This window comes from Marmota monax, unplaced genomic scaffold (genome assembly GCF_021218885.2).
Source record: "Marmota monax isolate L192 unplaced genomic scaffold, Marmota_monax_Labrador192_F-V1.1 WCK01_AAM20220418_F8-fsc00003, whole genome shotgun sequence".
NCBI classification, from domain to species: domain Eukaryota; kingdom Metazoa; phylum Chordata; class Mammalia; order Rodentia; family Sciuridae; genus Marmota; species Marmota monax.
In genome coordinates, this window is record NW_026694084.1 from 32,858,993 (window position 1) to 32,876,874 (window position 17,882).

The following is a 17,882-nucleotide window of genomic DNA, read 5'->3' on the forward strand; positions in this document are numbered from 1 at the left end:
TTTTTCCATATCTTTGTTAGTCAACTGTTTTTCCAGTTTTGTGACTGTCAGTTCAAAAAATGGAATGGGTTCTAGGTTTATACTTAGACCCTTGTCTTAGAGAGACTCACAACTGAATGATTTCTCAAAATGCACCTGGGTTTCACTGGGATATACTTGGGTAAAATTATTCTTCTCTGTTGTAAAATAGGGTGAATCTTACTAATAAATATTTGCCCTTTCAAAATGGAAGAATGATCATTGTGCTCCTACTAGGAACTAAAGGCATAAGTTCCAAATGCAACAGTAATCGAGACGGCTGTCCCTAACTCCAAGACCTTACAGTTGCCTAGGAAGAAACACCAGAAAACTTTTTGACAGCATATGACACCAGGTGCTGGATGGAGTAGCCATTGTGCCCTGGAGCATAGATAAAGTTTATCTAAGATACAGAACATAGGAAAGGATAAGGCCCCAAATAAGTGCCCTGGATTGATGTCCGTGTCCCTCATAAACTCAAATGTTGAATTCTAGTTCCCATTTCAAGAGTTTTGAATGTGAGCATTTGGGGAAGTGATAAGTTAGTATGGGGGTTTTAGAGATGGAACCTTAGAAAAGAGATTGAATAGCTTCCTGAAAGGACTACAGAGTGAACCCCACCTTTTCTTTTTTTTAAATTGATTTTTTAAAAAAATAAATGACAGCGGAATGCATTACAATTCTTATTACATGTATACAGCACAGTTTTTCATTTCTCTGTATATAAAGTATGTTGACACCAATTCGTGCCTTCATACATGTACTTTGGATAATGATGTGCATCACATTCCACCATCATTACTAACCCCCTGCCCCCTCCCTTCCCCTCCCACCCCTCTGCCCTATCTAGAGTTCATCTATTCCTCCCATGCTCCCTCTCCCTACCCCACTATGAATCTGCCTCCTTATATCAGAGAAAACATTCAGCATGTGTTTTTTTGGGATTGGCTAACTTCACTTAGCATTATCTTCTCCAACGCCATCCATTTACCTGCAAATGCCTTGATTTTATTCTCTTTTATTGCTGAGTAAAATTCCATTGTGTATATATGCCACATTATTTTTTATCCATTCATCCACTGTTTCCATCATGTGAGGACAGAGCAAAAGGCCAATCATCTATGAACCTGGAGATGAGTCCTCCTCACACTCCACATCTACCAGCACAACAGTCTGGGACTTTCCAGCCTCCAGATTTATAAGAAATAAATTTATGTTTGTAAGCCCCCCCGACTATGGTATTTTGTTATGGCAGCCCAAGTGGACTGAGACGATCAGCTAGCAGCAGAGGTGATGGGGGACAGGCGAGGAAGCAGGGTCTGGAGAGGTTGAATGCAGGACGAGCAGCAGGTGCAGCTGTGTGCTGAGGCCCAGGTCGGTGGCCTCTTCTCCCCCTTGGCTTCCTCCATCCGCCGTATCCCGACAAGCACGCAGACAGAAGTTAGTTGTTTGGACACCTCACAGAGTTGTCCTCTCTGTGCTCATCCCTACTGAAGTAGGACTTTGGTGGATGGGTGAACCTGGTCAAGTTATCCATGAGAGGTGACCGTTAACAAAAAAACGTTTCTAAAAGCAGTTTGCAGGACCCTGAAGGACACGCAGTCCAGAGGTAAGCTGAAATGGCCAATTTAGACCTTGCTTTTAAGAAACTTCATGGTGGAACTGGGCTAAGTAAAAGGAGCAGTCTGGATGACTCTTAGGGAAGAGAAGGGAGAGAAAACAGAATGGGAAAATTTACTGAGAATGGCCACTGAATAAAGAAAACAATAAATTGCTCTCACTGTCCTCTGGACCTTATTTTTCCTATTTGTTATCAGCAAGAGCTTCTTTCTGAATGTCCTTGAAGCTACTCCTTTAACTGGGTTACGTACATGCCTCACCAGAACATTCATTGATCGCCACTGTGATAATCACTAAAAAGTAGAATCACGAGGTCACTTGCAAAAAATATCTTCCTAATCTAATCAGGGAGACCAAAGAAGGCTTTCTAGGAGAAGTGACCATTATGTGGAAACCCCAAAGATTGATTGTTAGAAGATATCTAGAGCAGAGTGTCCTGACCTTGTTACCCTTGACATTTGAGGCCCAAGCATTTCTTACCGTGGGCGTTGGTCCTTCTGGGCCTTGCAAAATGTTGGGCAGCATCCCTGGCCCTAGCTACTAGGTAGATATATCATTTCCTCTTGCCTGCGACATACCAAAATGTCTCCAGACATTTCTGAACAAACCCCCGGCAGGACTGCTGGTGCAGAGGGAGGTGGGTGGGTGCAGCCTTCTCAGCAGAGGGAACCCCAGGGGCGACTCTAAGACAGGGAATGGGAATATGAGGAGCTGGAAAAAAAAACCCAAAACACTGTGGGGTCTGGATCAAGAAGTCCCCAGGAGGGGACATAGTGAGGTAGGGGTAGATAGACCATGAGCAACCCTGCATGTGGGTGTCCCGGAGAGACAGGTACCGTACAGAACATTTTTGCTTTATGGATAATTCCAAATGAACCTGTTTGGGGTTTTCTCCCCTTCTAAAGTCCATTTTCCTGGGTATTGGGATGGACCCCAGAGGTGGGCAAAAGTTTGTGTTGGGACACACAACCTTTGTGGAAGTTGTACCTTTTGCTGGCTCTTTGAAATGATTGCTTACAACATTTTGCTTTCAAGCTCTGCTCAAAAGCTTTTTTTAAAAAAAACAAAAAACAACCCTCTATTTCTAATCTGCTAAACCTTTCAGCGGCAGTCATTTTTTTCTGTATTTTTTTCCTTCCCACACTCCCCACCATGCATATTAGATCTGACGTGATGACCTGCTCTTTATTCCTTCCGGGGTCTATGTATTCTCACAACAGCTCTCCAGCCTGATATGTTGAGCCAGCAACTTTTTTTTTTTTTCATAAATTTCCCCAGAGACAATGTGCATTTCATAGATTTTTCAGTCATTTGTTTTCTTGAAACTTGTGATCATGGACTTACTGTGCTCGCTGATGGTCACTGTGCCACCTTGGAAACGTGGCTCTGGGCAGAAAGGGTATGTTTGAGTCAGCTTTTTCATTTCCATCATCAAAAGACCCTATAAGAAGAATGTAGAGGAGGAAGACTTTATTCTGGCTCATGATTTCAGAAGTGCAGTCCATGGTCAGCCACCTCCACTTCTCTGGACCTGCGGTGAGCCTGAACATCCTGGTGGAAGGGTGTGGCACAGGAAAGCAGCTCAGAACGTGGCCACCAGAAAGCAGAGAGCTCCACTCTCCAAGGACAACATATGAATCCCCAAGACAGGCCCTCATTCACCTACTTCCTGCAGTCACGCCGTAACTGCCTACAGTTACACCCAGTTAACCCAAATCAGTGGATCGATCCACCGATCAAGTTAAGGTTCTCGTAATTCAGTCATTTCACTTCTGAACATTCTCGTATTGTCTCACACAGGAGCTTTTGGAGGGACACCTCATGTCTAAAGCATAACAGGGTGATTCTTCTCCACATTTGGATTAGTAACACCATCAGGAGACACAGTACTGATCAGGTTGACATTTCTCTTCTTTTTTCAAATCCCATGTCATTCTTTTTCTCATATACCCACTTCACTCTGTCTCTTGGCTTTTCTTGGCTTTCCCATAAATATCTTCTAAAAATCAACTCAGAGCCTCATTAGAGGAAGGATTCCCTCTTATCCTCCTCTGTCCCTAGAGCTCTGAGGTTGCTTCCTGCTGAGTGAGCTTGCTGTTGTTTAGTGGACCTCTCTTGTGCCCCTGAGACCACAGCCACGGTGCCACTGTAGGGGTAAGGGGGCTTCTTCCGTAGTGTACTGACAGCTCTTGTAGTGATCAGATTCTGGAGTCAGAATGGAGGATGAGAAATAGACAACGGTAAATGAAAGAAAACCTATGAATTGTGCCCTACCTATGTGACACCTGCTACCACACTTCTTTATCACTTACCTGGCATTGACTACAGGAAGTCACATGGCCTCTTCTAAGCGACAGGGGCAATGATGTGCAACCTCATCTTCGCCCAGAAGGTAGAGGGACATAATGTCCACGGACAGCCTTAGTCACTACCCTGATGAGCTGAGGCAGAGAATCCCCACACCATGGCTCCTCCTGTCTAATGGAAGAGACATGAAGCAAGGCACCATGGTAATCAGGGCATGATGCCAAGCAGAGGGGTGTGGGTCCTGGGGGACTTGATCATGGAGGACCCAAAGGTCATAGAAATTAGCTCGGGGAGAAGGAGAGACGGTGGGGAGTCTGGCCTGTTCCAGAAGGGAAAGGCCACCCGATTAAGTGGTTAAAGGTGGGAGAAAGACTTGTATGATATAATGCAGGAAATGGAGGTGATGGCTTTCATTTGTTTTGTGAAATAAATGACCGACCCTTACATTCTTTGAAGTGTGAGAATGGTGGTTTTGTTTTTCTGAAGTTGAAGAGGACCGTTTCAGTGGAGGGGGATAGTGAAAGGATTGGGTTGACCCCCAGGGTCAAAGGGAATGATGTTACCTGGGGAGAGAAGGAAGTCCAGTTGGGGCCCAGTGAAGGCCCTTTGTGGGAACGTTCTCTTTAATTCGACCAGTGACTAGAAGAGAACATAAATTTTAGATTGTGGCGAAGAGGCCACAGAGTGCTGAACATGGGGACCTCAGCTTTTTTACCCATGTGCTCAAACAGGACAATGACCTTATTCACAGCATGTTGTCCCATGTAATCCTGCAAGATGTTTAAACTCAAAGAAATCACTGCACAGGCTACAGGGGTAGTTCATGGCCAAATGAGATTCCCCGGCAGTGCCTGCAGTGGGCACCATACTGCATCTTGGGAAAAACAGGGCATGTGGAGTCTTCCGTGATCTCCAAGACCCGTTAGGCCTCTTCCACAAAGAAATTCAAGGGTGCTTTCCTCCCAGCAGCCCCTTTACGGTCTAGAGCTCAAAATCAAGGTTGGCCTCCATGTTGAGCTTGGGGGTTTTGAGACTTTTCTCCTTTTCTTTTCTCTTTGATCGTTTATTTTAGTTAATTTCCAAGACACATTATCAGGAATTACTGACCTGCCTTATCGCTTGCTTACTGCCATTCAGATTTTAGAAGTTGACCCGTTGGCTAAGCCCACCCAGATCAGAGAAACACGAGCATAGAGCTGCTGTTTTAGGAAATGAGCTGCTAAACTGGGATTTGTGGTTACCTTTGCTTACTCCATTGTAAATCAAAATGTCAGTGCAGTTCCAAGTGTCAAAGTGAAGAGATGACAAAATGACATTTTTGAGCAATATTCTTCTTTCTCCTGAGACTGGGTACGGAGTTTCATTCACTGATTTTTTTTTTTTTCCACGAAATGATTGGGAGTAATGATTAGTTTCCTGAGAAGATTTTAAGTTTTCACTAGAGTTTTGTTTTTTTAATTAACTTATTCTGTATTAGATATGATCTAAAAGACTCTCCCATTTCTGTCTTTAGAAGCATTGGACTGCTGATTTTCTTCAGTAACCCTTCTCTGTGATAAAACTAACACATACCTTGATCTGTACAGTGTAATAGTTAAACCACAGGCTTCACAGTTGAGTTATCTTGATATAATTCCTGATTGTGCTAATTAATGATTTTGTGTGTGTGTGTGTGTGTGTGTGTGTGGTTTTAGGGATTGAACCCAGGGCCTCACACATTCTGAGCTACATTCCCATTCCTAATTATTTTAAAATTAATCAAATTACCTAAGTGCTCTGAGCCTCAGTTTTCTCATTCGTAAAATGAAGATAGTAAGAATAATAATAGCAATAATTATAACTATACACAACTTAAGAGTGTTTTCATAATACATGAGATAATGTACAGGTAGTGTCCCGAATACACATAGCTATTGTTGCTATTTGTAACATGCACAAGTACATATACACACAGACACATGCACACATATAAACACAAGGGAGTATGTCCCCGATAGCTGCTTACCAAGACACACTGAGGACGCTCTCCAAGACACACTGAGGACACTGGAAGGCAGAAAAGAGAAAGCCTTCTCCTGTTTCAGTAATTGAACGTTTAATGAAGATCTTCTGTGCAAGAGCAGTGGTCTCATTAGATGAATAGATCCTAACTTCAGTCCTCAAGGTGTGGGGATTCCTGCAGAAGAAAAAAAAATGACAAAACTCTGCAATAAGAAGCAGAAGGAGGACGGGTGTGGTGGCACATGCCGTAATCTCAGCAGCACAGGAGGCTGAGGCAGGAGGATCACAGGTTCAAAGCCAGCCTCTGCAAAAGCGAGGTGCTAAGCAACTCAGTGAGGATGGATGGGCAGGGCTCAAAGGACTTCAGGGTCACTGGAACTATTTCGTTATGGTGGGCACATGTGGCGATGAATTTGTCTGGACCTGTAGAGTGTGCAACACCAGGAGTGAGCTGTGATGTGAATCTACACTCTGGGTGATGATGACGTGTCAATTGGGTTCATTGAGAGTAACAAGGGTACCACTCTGAGGACAGACACTGATAATGAGGGAGGCACACATCGGTGGGGCAGGGTGGACATGGAAAATCTGGACCTTCCACTCAACTTTGTTGTGAGCCAAAAACTAAAGGAAAAAATAAAGTCTATTTAAAAAAAAAAAAAAAAACAACTTTCACCTGTTCATTATGTTGATGGTGACAACAGGAGCAACCTCCGTGGGTGGAGCTTTTTCTATGTGACTCACTTAAAACTCCTGACAATCAAGAACACATCCCTTTACTTCTCCTTTCATGGGTGGGAAAACTGTGACTTAAATATATGGTTACGGTTTGGATGTGAGGTATCTCCCCCAAAAGTTCATGTGTTAATGCAGAACTGTCAGGAGGTGAAATGATTAGATTATAAAAGCCATAACGTGATCTACTGGATTTATCAGTTTGATGCATTAAAGTTTGAATGGATTACTGGATGGTGACTACAGGCAGGTGGGGCATGGCTGGAGGAAGTGGGTCACTCTGAAGGTGTGTCTTGAAAATAATGTATTTTGCTCTCTGCCTGCTTCCAAGTTCCAATGAGCTGAGCTGCTTCCCTCTCCAATGCCCTTCTGCCATGATGTCTCTCTCATTTCAGGGCCAGAGCCCTTGAGTCAGCTGTCCATGGACTAAAACCATGAGCCCCAAATAAACTTTTCCTTCTCTACATTATTCCTTTCAGGTATTTTAGTCACAATAATAACAACAACAAAACCTGACTAACACATATAATAGCCACCATTGTGGGGGTAAGTTCAGTGATGAGGTAATGTGATGTTTGGGACTTAGAAATTAATAATCCAAAGTACAAGTTCAGAATGGAATGGGACAAGGAAGACAGGAACCCTCCCCCACTTCCTCAGTATACTCAGGGATATTGGGGGGGGGCCTTGGAATTTCCCCAGCTAATGCAGTACTTATTCATGACATTTAGATTCTACGTTAATGAAAACTCTTGGTGTTTTTGACTCATCCAGGTTATGCAAATCATCACAGCACAGCTTAACATATGTCGTAACAGCTGTGGGCTAAGACAGCTCGGCAGCCACAGATGAAGAAGTGCAGCCCAGACTTCCTTGGAGAAAAAGGCCTTGGATGAGAGCTATAGGAGAAGTGGCCATCCTCCAGGCAAAGAGAATCGGTGCAGGTAGAAAGGACTTTACCATAGGAGGAGGCAGCATTAGCAAGCATGGTGGTGGGAACCGCTTGGTCTAATAGAGCCACAGCGCAGTAGAGAAGGAACATCCTAGATCAACTGTTCAAAGCCATCCTACGCATCCATAGGTGGACCAAGCAAGCCCCATGCACATTCAGATTGTTATTTGCTAGAAAATCCCAGCAATTTAATCCTGGGTTTTCCTAATTCTTAGCAGTTGGTAGTTGGATGAGAGAATGTGCCATTGAAGACAGGTGCTCTTGACCAAAGTGAAAAACAGGGCATCACCTTAGTAGGTTTGCAGGCTGTGGGAAAAGGGCTGTGATACTGCTAAGGAGTTGAAGCGGTCCTCTCCAAAATTTATGTTGGAATTTAATCCAAGGCAATGGCAGTAAGAACTAAGGCTTTAGGAGGCAATGAGGCCATGAGTGAACCACCCCTATGGACAGGATTAGTGCCTTAGGAAAGAACTCGAGGGAATGATGTAGGACTCTGTTTGGTCTTTCTCCCTTCAGCCTTGTCAAGATGCTACTCAAGGCCCCATTTTGGAAGCAGAGACCTGGCCCTCACCAGACACCCAACTGGCTGTCACCTTGATATCAGACTTCCCAACTTCAAGAACTAGGGATGTAGATCTGAATTGTTTATATACTACCCAGTCAATGGTGTTTTGCTCTAGCAACACACGTAGATGAAGACAGAAATAATTTCAGGTTTCAGTGCAGGGACCAGTGGATGTTACTGAAATGAAGGGGTGCTGTATTAGGGAGAAGCACTCCTATGCCCTAAGCTTGAAATACTACAAGATAACCAGGGAGAGATGTTCCGCATTCGAGCTTCTGGAGCTTGGGGAGAGTCTAAAAAAGTAACATAGATTTGGAAACCAGTGACCAATAAGAGATTATGGACCAATGCAAGGGAGAAATATTGCCAGGGGTCCACCATTATCCAGAGATGGCTGGAGAAACTCAGAAGGACAATGAGATGACCTCTCTACCTTCAGTCTTCTTCCTCTGATGCCCTGTAGCCTTTGAACATGGCCTTTCAATGTTGGTACCCTTAAATGAATAGGCATTTGGGGTTCGGAGCAATGTTGAACTTTTACCTATCTTCTTTTGGCATCTATAGTTTTACTAATACAGCTTTTGTCTATATTAATGTCTGTGAGCCATATTCTACTGTTGGCTCACTTTGAATTTCTAGTCAAACGAAAACCCCTGAGTTATGTTCTAATTAACTGTGATAAAGCCAAGTTTTCGTAATGTATGCTAGTCCACTTGGTTTTAGACCTTAAATGTAAGCCTTGTCTGTATGAATGAATTTTTTAATACTTTGTTCATCAATTACCTATAAAATCAAGAAAATTATATATCTTTGCTGTAAGAACTCAAGTACATAATTAATAAAAATTATCATCCAAAATATTTTAACTAAAACTTTCATTTCAATGGCAAGTGTCAATTACTTAGGAGATGAAAATACTTTTCATTCTTTAATTCATTCATTCTATAAATATTTTCTATATCTGTAGTATACTCCAGAAATTGTCCTAGGGGCTGGGTATTCAGGAATATAAATAGCCCAGTGTTATCTTTCATGGAATGTATTCTCAAGTGGGAAAAATGAATAGAAAATACGTACATATAAATACATATCTACAATCATTATATATGGCATGAAGGAAAGTGCAGGCCCCGTGAGAAAGAAAAACCAGGGGTTCCACTTTTGACAGATGAGTCAGGGCAAGCTTATTTATAAAGATGTGACATTCAGTGGGTCTCAGAGGCGTGTGTGTTCGTGGCCAAATGAAGACGTATTTATATGTGGCTCTATGAGGAAATAGGTTGAACGTCTGTAAGTCATACTAACCATCTTGAATCTAAGCAACTGTACCTAAGCCCAGGGATATATGGGTTTGAAAAAGGCATCAAGGCCATTTGAGGCAAGGGCAAGAGCCTGAGGCGGGAGATCAGTTGCCTTCTGAGGACCCCAAAGCGGTTAAAGTGACTAAAGTCAGGAAGAGGGTGACACTGGAAGTGACTGGTAATAGGAGAAGGTCATGGGGTCTTCTTAGCCTGAAATACCACCCTAAAGATTTCTTGTTTTCTGGTTCTGCCCAATGCAAACACAAGTTATTGAGGTTTGTTTGTTTTGTTTTGTTTTCAAGAAAGAACAGTTTCTTTTGGGAAAGAGGACTCTAGCCGACCAACTAGAAACTCATTGCCACAGTTCCCGTGGGTGCGTGATGCTGGTAGCTTCGGATGCGATGGTGGCAGTCGGAGATGGGGGAATCTTTGGAAGGATGTGCTGTGGAGGTATGAGTGACTGTGGCCAGGCTTTGGTCAGCTAGGCCCCTTGAATGGAGGCAATTCTTGGATGAGGAAAGAGGGTGGGAACGGATTGCTGAAAAGCAAGTCAAGTCCTGGTTTGCACTATGGAAATAGGGTGAACGCCTGTAAGTTATACTAACCATCTTGAATCTAAGCAAGTGTACCTAAGCCCAGGGATATACTTTTTGGAGGTCCTTACTCAGAGATGAAATTTAAAGTCAACAGATAAGATTGTGCTGGAGAAAATAAGTCAAGTGGCTTAAGACCAAGACCTCAAGAATGCCACACTTAGAGATTGTATGGAGGACTCAGGTGGCCAAAGCAGTTGAGAAGGAAGAAATGGAAAGAGGAAAGAAAGCACCTTGACTCTGGTTTCATTATAGGTTCTAAGAAAAAGGATGTGATGAATGGTACCGAGAGGCCATCAAGGAACTCGTGCTTCATTGTGTGCAAATATGAAGTCCTTGCAAAATCACAGAGATGATCTAATTTTGGGCCCTTTAGACCTTGCCCAGTGTTCTTGGGAGAGTCACAGTGTACTTTTGCTGAATCAATCAATCAATGACTAAGATTAAAAAAAATATATTGTTTGCCACAATTTGCAAAATTGTTCTCAGTGAATGAAGTCACTGAAAGGATGTGCTGTGGAGGTATGAGTGAGGAATTTTCAGCATCCAAATGAAGAACTGACCTCCTAGAGAATTAAGTTTTTTACCCAAAATCAAATATCTCATTGTTATAGTATGGCCAGGTCAAGTCTAGTATTCTGTACCAACACCACAGCTCACTGTGGATAATGGATAAATGAGGTCACTTGAGTAGGCATTAACATGTGTTAACATATGTCATATACATTAAGATACACACCTTGGGATGCATTTGTATGTGGCTCTATGGGTGTTTATGTGTAACTATGTATCCTCAAAGTTGACATATGATAAAGACAAAAGCTGAACTGGCAGTCATCTCACACAGACAGTGGCCACATTTCCTAGGATAGCCAGGGATATGATCCTACATGGTATCGAGATGATTGATGGAAGGGAAAGAGGCTGAGAGTGAGCCCACAGCTGCAGAAGATTGACAGGGAGTAGGATTGTATTTCAACAGCGATCATGACAAAAGAACTGCCCATTGCTCATGCACATGCTCTACAGAAAACAGACTTGATATGCCCTTGGTGTGGAAGAAACTTCAGCAGCATATCAATTTTTCTAGCCACCTCAGCAGACTAGAAACAAGTGCAATTGCAGTGACATCTTCAGAGTGAATGCAATAACCCAAAGGGAGGAGATTAGTCATTCTTCACCTTCTTTGCTCACATTGTTGCTTGGCTGTTAACAACAGTTAACGGATGAATGCTGAAGGGATTGCCCATTGCGCCCTCTCTGCACGCTGTGACTTCCGCTTCCCATTACATTGGTAAATCTGCATGAACCAGCCCAATGGTAAATTTGTTTGTGGAAAGTGCAGGACCTCGAAGACTCAGGAAGTTTTGCTTCACTTCAATGGATATTGGTACAATTTTGTATCTAGAAACTGCTTTTTGTGTGCATTTGTGTAATTTCCCTTCTCTGGATCCCTTGTTAGCTGGGTTTGTACTGAATTCACTTAAATAAATAACTTTTTTTTCTTCAAATACATAGTCAAAAACAAGGGCAGGTGTTTATTGTTTTCTAGAGCTTTGATGCTTATGAAGTTCTAGTAGAGAAACTCCAAATGAAACACATAAAGTCCCTTTGTGACTCTTGGAACCTAGGTCCTTGGAAGATGGATTCTGAGGCTCACCTCATAGCACGTTTCCAAATTCATGCTCTTAAGATCCTGGTGATGTTCCTGGATCAGCGGAACTGCTTCAGATAAACTCAGCATGCTCTCACCTCTGTGGGCTTCTGATGGTGTCATGGGCATGGGCCAGGTCTCCTCTGCTATGCCTCAATGACTTCAACAGTGGGGATGTGCAGCAAACCTAAAGGAGCCCTGATACTCTGACATGCTGTAAGAAGCTCAGAAAATTGCACACTGCACACAATGGCAAGCTTGAAATACGACACAGCAACATTCCCAACATTTGTTGAGTCTTCTGAGTGTGGTTCCTTATAGAAAGGATTTAACTGAGAAAACATTTGGGACATAATCCAGCCACAGGCACTTCTTGGCTCATATGAAACCTCATTCTTGGTTCAAAGACAGTTTTATATTACGGAGTTTCTGTTTTTATTTTATTAAATTGATCTAAAATTGATTTGGGTGGTCATTGCACAACTCCTTGTATGTACTAAGAACCATGGAATTGTTAATTTTAAACAAGTGAAGTGTGGAATATGTGAATTATATATCCATAAAGTTGTTGTATTTTTTTTTAATTTTATATTTAAGAAACCAGTTAACTTTATTTCATTCCATACTTCTCGAATTACTTTGATCACAGAATTTTGGGGTTATTTTTTTCAGTTGGATGACATTGTATCCAATACAATTTTGACAAAGTAGATCTAGGGGGAACTTGGAAAGAGCTGAGTTCAAACCCTGGCTGTGCTAGTTTTCTAAGTGACTGCGGGGCCACAGAGTTAAGTGAGCTTGGCAAGTCATTCCAACCTCTGAAGCTCCAGACACAGGACCGTGTGCCTCAACCATCCCTGCAAAGATGAAATGAGTTGACAGATGAAAGGCTAATCACAGTGCTCGGCACACAGGGAGAGCCTGCAAGCACAGCTCAAGCTGAATCTGAACAGCTGCATTGAGAAAAGCAAAATCAAGGCAAATAAATGAAAACCAATTTCTCGTAATGATGAAGACTGTTATGGCAAACTTTGTGAAGAAGCAAATAGTCCACACCCCAAGACTGCATACCACTATGTGCTGTCTAATTCTGTATAGCAGGTGTCCACAATAGAAATGCTTAAGTAACTCAGAACATGTCCTTAGCACATGTCCTTGAAGGCATTCAGGCTCATTGTAAAGCTAGATTACTAAGGCAGTCTGAAAGCCAGACCTTTGCCATTGAACTTTTTTGAGGAGTAACATCCTGGAAATAGAGTGGAGAATTTGTTCAAATACTTTCCCAGGAGATGTAAATTTTCTGAGAAGTCTGAACAGAAATATCATGGCATTCAACATTACAACATTAATGCTAGGTCTGGTTTGGTCAAAACGCTAAGGATTTATTGTATGTTATATGCAATAAAAAAAGACATTTTGCTAAGGAAGTTCCTGTGGCCTGACAGGTTCAAGTTTAAAAGGAAGTCTAGTTTCTGACTCTTTCACTTTTAAGATAAGTGAATGCATTATTTTTTAACTAGGGAGGAAATCATTTTCCATTGACTTCAAAACAGAATCTCCTTGCACTAGGGAAGTCCAAGTCAATCCTGTATTTGAAAATTAGCATACATTTACCAGACTTCCGACCAGAGTGGAAATCCCTAACTGATCTTTCAACTCTATAACACAATTTTGTCTTTGAAAAAAGTGAACCAGCTTTCTGGGAAGGGTTATCTTGTCCCAGACTGAAACTGGAACACATTAGTCACCACCTTACCTTATTAAAATCTAGCAAAACAGTGGGCAAACTAAAATCCCTGATTGGTCCACTTAATTTGACTAGAAATTGTCAGTTGGCTTCCTGAGAACAGTGTGAATCAAGAGTAAGAGAGACTGGATTCTCTGGGTGAGAAACTTACTCAGTGACAGCTTACACCTTCAGGCATTTCCAATAAAATAGGGGAGGGGGTGGCGACAGTTTCTCTAGACAGGTTTGGAGTCTGGGGAAGATGACTCAGACTCGCCAACTTTCTCCCAGCCACCATCTGGCAAGCCCGTGAATGTGAAATGGGAGAGTCAGTGTCCTTCCAATCAACGAAGAGCACCGCTGGCCACAAGACAGGAACTTGAGCACAAAGCCCAAGTTCCTCTGAAGGATGGACTTCTCCACCAATGAAGCTTGAGGCTACATTGTGATGGAAATCCGTCTAATCTCTCCACAAAGGAGGGCTCCTTGCACTAGATTTAGGAACCGATGGCCTTGACCTAAAACTTCACTGCAAAATGTTGTTCCCATCTTCAATTTAGACGAATTAAAACAATGTGCCATCTGAGTCTGAGGACAGGAAAAGAGGATGAGGAGACTCCTGATTATGAGTACCTTCTGCATTCCTTGAAGGCATGGTAGAGGGCAATTTGCATACAGTGTTCATTTGTCCTTATTCCACAAGTGTGAAAGAGACATCATCTTCTTCCTTTCTACAGAGAATCAGAGAGGATGAACAATTTGTTCAAGATCTCAAATTGTAAAATCAGGGCTTTTTTCCTTCTTTTTTCATCAACATGTGCTTTTACAAATCAGAGGTTTGGGTATCATCCAGGAGGAGTGAATTCTTGTGAATTTTCTTGAGTGGCTTTAGCATGTCAGACTTTATTCTTCTAAGTCACGGGAAACTGTCTTAGCTAACATTCTCTGATGGCTGAAGCTTCGCTGGGAATTTCACACATTTAATCTTCATGAATTTCCATAATAAGCCCACGGCAGCTTCTAGCCTTCAGTGGCAAAATGGAGGCTCTCCGCACTCTTTCCAAGCAGCACACAGATCAGAAATGCCAGGGCCAGGATCTGAGCCCAGGTGATCTAATTCCAAACCTGTTCCCCTCAGCCATAATGTTATGGTTAACTATGCACGTTATGTACGAATTCACTTTATCAAATTGTTCTGGGTTAATTCTCTTCAGAAAATCACCATCAACAAATACCATATGTAACCTTGTACTTTGTCAATGCGAGAGCCTTGCCTGTCTATTTCCCAAACAATAAGGTTTGATCCTGGGAACACAGTTACTTTGTAACTGAGCAGCTTATTCTGATCAATATACCATCACTAGAAGGATGAAGCCAACAGTCAAAGAGAGTGCCTGCTATTTATATACTTATATTGACAGATCAATTTTCAAAAATAATTCAGGTATTTCTCAACAGATTGCAGATGCCTTGAAAGGGCCCGTGGACTGCAGTGGATGCCCCGAGGGCGGATTTAAACAGCTGGTCCCAGCAAGGTGGATGGAAAATGCACCTTTTGAATTTCTCTTCACAATGGAAAGCTTTCTCCACATAACTAAAAGGAGGAGTACACAGGCTTCAAATTTTCAATTGTAAAGAACATAATCTCCCATGCTCTTGAATGCACTTATCACCATTCTTAAAGATTATTAATACATTGAAGTGTTATCGCCGTCTTGTTAAAGCATGTCAGTCCAAGTCCTTTGGGGACATCAGGAAGACTTTGGCCCTAGAGACTGAGGAGGAGCAAAGGAGGCCTGCTGTTTCCTTCCCACAAAAGGCCAAAGAAAACATACAGTCATCATCTCTGCTCTCAGATTGAGGTCCTAGTCATAAGAAGAGTGATTATCAATGCTTTCAGAGAAAAAGGAGCAAATATTCTGCCTAACATGAGTTTGGCTGGTAGAAATTATTTTAACTGTTTTTAACAGTTCTATATAAACTTCTTTTTTTTTTAACCAATAAATGTCTGGCTTTGCATCTGAAAGAAGTCTGTAGCTGTTCTCTCTCATATTTTTTTCCCATGATCCTCAGGGTCTGTTTCTCCAAGTGGCCATGATGTCTTCTCCAAATTCCTCTTTGCGGTTCGTGGGATTCCCAATAACAGCTGGCAGGGCACTCAGGTCCCTGGACATGGGGTGCAGAGCTGAGAGGATGAAACATTCAGGCCTAGGGTGATGGGAGGCCCAGAGAACGTGAGGGCTTCCCACATGCCTGCTCCAAGGGGCTCCTCCCAGAGACAGAGAGAGTTCCTTGCACCCCCAGGAGCCCTGCACACTGCAACCAGGTGTAGGACTTGGAGCCCAGACAGATGCCCTGGGCAGAGGGCAGTGTTACAACTGGAGCCACTGAGTTTAGGCCAACAGGTTTGAATAAGATTTACAGGTTGACCACAAGCTTATTGACACATTTCAAATGTAAACACTTCCAAACACAATTGAAAAGTGTGGTCAGCAATTGAAAAGTGTGGCAAGGTTCTCCGTGAGCTAGCGGAAACTCCACATAAAAGTTCTCTGCTCGAAGCAGAATGTCTCCTCCCATGTTTTCTGTGCTGAAATGCAGATTATCCTGTCCTACACTGAAGAAGGCTACAGCACCGCATATGTCCCTCCTTCTTCCCAGGACACCAACACAAAGAACTCAAAAGTAAAAAAAATGGGCTCTTGGCCAATGTTTATGTGGCATTATAAACACAATACAGAGTGTGGGGGAGTTTTGTTTCTTAAATGTAACAGTTTATGTTGGTGAAATTATTATGACTTTTCAAAGTCTTTCATTGTGTTCCAAAAACTGAGCAACTCTTGATGAAGATGCTTTTGTTTTTCAGTGACACACATGTGTTTCATAAGGAGCATCGTCATTTTCTCTGCATTTGGACAGGTCCACATCCTCACATTGATAAGGTGGAGTGTGCGGCTGGGTCTCACCTCCTTTCCTGCAGACAGTAGTTCCCCATGTGGAGGAGAGATGGACTGGCTCACCCCAGTTGGAGAACAAAGACTCCTTGGAAAAATGAAACCTGTAGATCACAGCTGAACTTCACCCCTGATAACTTCCTTCTGAGAACTCACTCTTTAAAGTCTTGTTCCAGAAATTGTAAGAATTCAAGCAAGAAAAACAACAGCAATAATAAAACCAGTAGGCTTATGTTTCTCTGGTGAGTAGGTAAGAACGTGATTGCGCTTGGCTTTGGAAGTTCTCAGATGGAGATCCACTTCCTCCGATTATTGACTGTGAGAAGATGGGATGCTCATAATGTCTCTCTGAATCTTCAACTCCCAATCAATCGCTGTCCTGACATCTCCTAAGATTGCTCTTTAGAGCAACCAGAGTATTATGAAATAGCTCAGCACATTGGAAAGCAAAAAGCGGAGCACGCGTAATATTTATTATGTTTTTTCCTCTTGCTATTTCGTCAAAAAGGGTAAAATTCACTACATTCTCAAATGATCAAAAAGTGATTGTTCAGTCTCAAGGCTGACACAGCTCTGCAGGCTGTATACTGAATGTCCAGAGGGTTCCCGGATGGGGTACAATCCCACCCAAGGTACCCTGGAACGGGAATGCTGAACTCCTTTGTTCTTGTAAGTTCACACAAAAGAACTCTTCTGGTTAATAGAAACCTGTTGATATGAAAGAAACCTGGGCTCTGAAAATATTTCACTAAATATATGTATAATATCATTCAATTACACACATCTCAAAGTACAGGAATTATAATCAAGAAGCCTGGATTCTAGTCCTGGCTTTGTTGGAAATCAGTAATTTTAAGCTATTTTCTTGGCTACTTTGAGTTTCTACTTGCTCATTTGTAGAATAAGGCAGTGACCTTCCCTCTAATCTGGATAATTAAATTAAAAGTTAAGTATATTTCTTTAGTACTCTGAAAATGGAGACGTACTCATCATTCAGTGGATGCTCTAAATGCATCTAGCCCAATTATCTGCCTTATTAAAAAATTCCTGACAATCTGTAATCGGTTCCTAAGATCAACGAGCCAAATCTTCAGAAATCCATGTTGTCAGCCACCACCTGGCACAGAGGTGGGTGGGTGTTCTTCATCCACTGGAGAGACCCACGCCCGCCTTCTATCTCCCTTGTCCATCGGGGTTAGTCTCCTAATTCCCTTACTCACCTCACTCAAAAAATTGCTTGCTGGCTATTGTGTAAAAGATAATTAATTTAATTATTTTCACCTAAACAAACAAAACCCAAGCATTACCGGATGGGCTCGCCCCAGATCCCATGTAAGGCTGTCCATTGGCATTGCCCTTGAAAGAGCCGGGGCACCGGCCATGGAGAGTGTCGGGGGACGTTGTCCTGGGGATCATCCAGTTCAGCCTTCCTGTTTCTTGTGAAAGGGGTCAAGGC

At 42.5% G+C, this 17,882-nt stretch overlaps 1 long non-coding RNA gene across 2 annotated transcripts in view; it reads left to right on the plus strand.

Moving 5' to 3' along the window:
* LOC131424973 (uncharacterized) overlaps positions 1–17,645 on the plus strand; it is a 35,177-nt gene extending 17,532 nt beyond the window's left edge. Inside the window, exons 2-4 of one of the 2 annotated variants that reach the window (XR_009228692.1) lie at positions 7,456–7,625; positions 9,802–9,949; positions 16,339–17,645. This is a non-coding gene — a long non-coding RNA (uncharacterized LOC131424973). Of the gene's footprint in view, positions 1–7,455; positions 7,626–9,801; positions 9,950–14,930; positions 15,999–16,338 lie in introns of those variants that run through there. The other variant, XR_009228693.1, reaches the window with a different exon arrangement.
* The last annotated feature ends 237 nt before the right edge of the window (positions 17,646–17,882 follow it).